This window comes from Syzygium oleosum, unplaced genomic scaffold (assembly GCF_021117445.2).
Source record: "Syzygium oleosum isolate NSW1041296 unplaced genomic scaffold, Sole_v2.1 Sole_v2.10, whole genome shotgun sequence".
Taxonomy (NCBI): domain Eukaryota; kingdom Viridiplantae; phylum Streptophyta; class Magnoliopsida; order Myrtales; family Myrtaceae; genus Syzygium; species Syzygium oleosum.
In genome coordinates, this window is record NW_026607494.1 from 5973623 (window position 1) to 5976518 (window position 2896).

A 2896-nucleotide genomic window follows, 5' to 3' on the forward strand; every position below is an offset into this window, starting at 1 on the left:
CGACTTACCTGACTCAAACTTTTCCGCATTCTCAATGCACTTTTCAACATTAATTGGCACGCGAACAGCTCTCAACCAATCTTGAGTGCAAATCAAACCTTCCACCACTCTAGGAGTCAAAGAACTTCGAAAGCCGTTAAGCACACGTCCCGATGTACTAAAAGTTGACTCCGAAGCAACGGCAGTCACGGGAATTGACAAAACATCCCGAGCCATCAAAGATAAGATTTTATACTTTGACCCAGTACTCTTCCACCACATCAAAAGATCAAGATTAATGACATCTTCACTTTCGGCTTCAAGATACCGATCAAGCTCAGATTTGTTTTCATCAAGCACTGTTTTCTTCGCGTGAAGAAAGCTTTGTCGCCAAGCTTGGATGTCATCCTCATTGTCACCTTCATTGTTATCAGTATTGACATTGGAACCACTATTACTAGTACTCACACTTGAAGCACCAAAATTTTGTTTACTAGAACCAACAAGGGATTGCTCATAAAATTTATACAAACGCTCCAAGGCAAGCTTCACCTTATCATGCATCTCATCAATTTTTGCTTCATCATCATAAATTTGTCCGTAACAGAACTTTACATAATTTAACTTTTTTGTGGGATCCAACGCAACCGCAATCAACACCATCATGTTTATTTTATCCAAAATCCCATAATATTTGTCAAACTTCTCCTTCATTTTTAAACCCATAGCTTGAAGCTTAGGGTCCAAAGAATTTGCCGCATGATTCAAATATTTATACAAAAAAGCTATACTCTCAAAGTAATCATTTGAAGTAACATATGAACTCCCCGACGTCCGTTTGGTGGCATTATAAAATAGTTTTAGAAATTTAGAAAGAATGATAGCATTTTCCCAATCTTCATTTCAAGGAGGATCATTGTCAATCTCCCTTAAGAAGGATGAATCATCTTCTTCCATCCTTTCAAAACCTTTCCTGAACTTTATGGTTGTGTCTAACATTAGGTAAGTGGAATTCCATCTAGTGGCAACATCAAGACAAACTGAACCCTTGTATGTGATTCTCCCATTCTCAATAGAAGATTGAAATGTTTTGGCTCTCATTGGAAAACTCCTCACATACCTAACTACATTTCGGATACGTGCAATAGAATCACGCACCTCATTCAATCCATCTCGGACAATCAAGTTTAATAAATGAGCTGTGCACCTCATATGTAAACCATCACCATTCAAGATCAAAAGCCTTTCCCTTGAAAATTTTTCCTTCAAATAATCAATGGCCACATCATTGGAACTAGCATTATCCACGGTTATTGTGGACACCTTATTTTCTATTCCCCACTCGTAAATGCACTTCTCCACCATTTTCCCAATCTCCCTACCCTTGTGACTATGCATCACCACAAAATTGATGATTCTTTTATGCAACTTTCAGTCTTCATCAATAAAATGTGCAGTGAGATATAAATAGTTCAAGTTTTGGATGGAACTCCACATATTAGTTGTAAGTGCAATCCTAGAATTAAGCTTACCAAAGTAAGCTTTCAAACAAGTTTTTTCACTCAGATACAACTTCATACAATCTCTAGCCACCATAAATTGTGATAAATGTTGGAAAAGAGGCTGCAATTCAGTGACAAAATCACGAAAATCGACACGCTCAACCGTGGAAAAAGGTTGTTCATCAATAATAATCATCGGAGCAAGCATGTGCCTAGAACGTTTTTTATCAAACTTCCACGTTGTTAAGACACTACCACCACTAGTATTTTCCCCTGCCTCGCCAACCACATCTTTGTTACGTGGTGCAAACAACATTTGCTTCTTATCTGCATAAGGATACTTTTTGCACTTTGTCAAGTGCTTCCGCATAGTAGACGTTCCATGATCAACAGAATAATTATACTCAGTCCCACAGTGAATGCACTTTACTCTAGTTGTTTTTTGTGTTTTCTCATCTATAATTCTCGAAAAATTATCCCAGGCCTCCGATTGATTAGCTCGCTTTTTACCATGAGGAGGACGGGAGTTAGATACACCCACCTTGTTTGTCGCACTCACGGTCGTAGAGTCCACTTCAGCAGCTCCTTGGAATGGCAATTTCATGAGCAAACTCATTTCATTATATCCATCCACTTCAATTGATATGTCTTTGTCTTGATCCATCAACTAAAATCAAATTATACAACAATGTCAGGATTCTACTGAAAACAAATTAATACAACAATGACAGGATTCTTTTCATACCATTCAAGTGTCCGAGTATACACTTGAATGGTATGAAAAGAAGACTTCAATCGTTTCCAAAGTGATTGACCATGACTTAAAGAACTTGCCAATTTTTTGGTCCAAGGACTATCCTAGAACTAGGAGGCCATTAGACACTGTGGTTCCATTGCTGAGTTGCTTCTGCATGATTGAACTCATAATCTTGAGTACGAACTGATAAAGACTCGCCAAAGCTGAACCATCCAACTGCGCAAGATTTGGTAGTAAATCCAACAGGTGCTTGCAACATATAACTACACAGATGGACCATTCTTTGACTTATTGGTGCGATTGCAAACTTTTTCTTGTCTACGATGCTAAACTATATTCTAGGATCAAATATCACTGTTCTTGTCTACGATGCTAAACTGATATGTGACGAATTATTCCCTTCCTATTCATAAATTACAAGCAGCAAGCATAAAATGTTAGCGATCTGCATGCTAACAAGCACGAGTTGTTTTCTTTTCTATATTGGATAAAAGGGCGAAATTTCTTTTTAGTGAATTTAAGTTCTTCATCTAAACCAAAAGAACGACAAGAATGAACAAAGGGGGACTCCTGATGAACATATCAGGTTAACTCAAGGGGGTTCTCAACTCAAATACGCAAAAATCACTGATTTTTAAGGAGCTTGCAACATATAGAG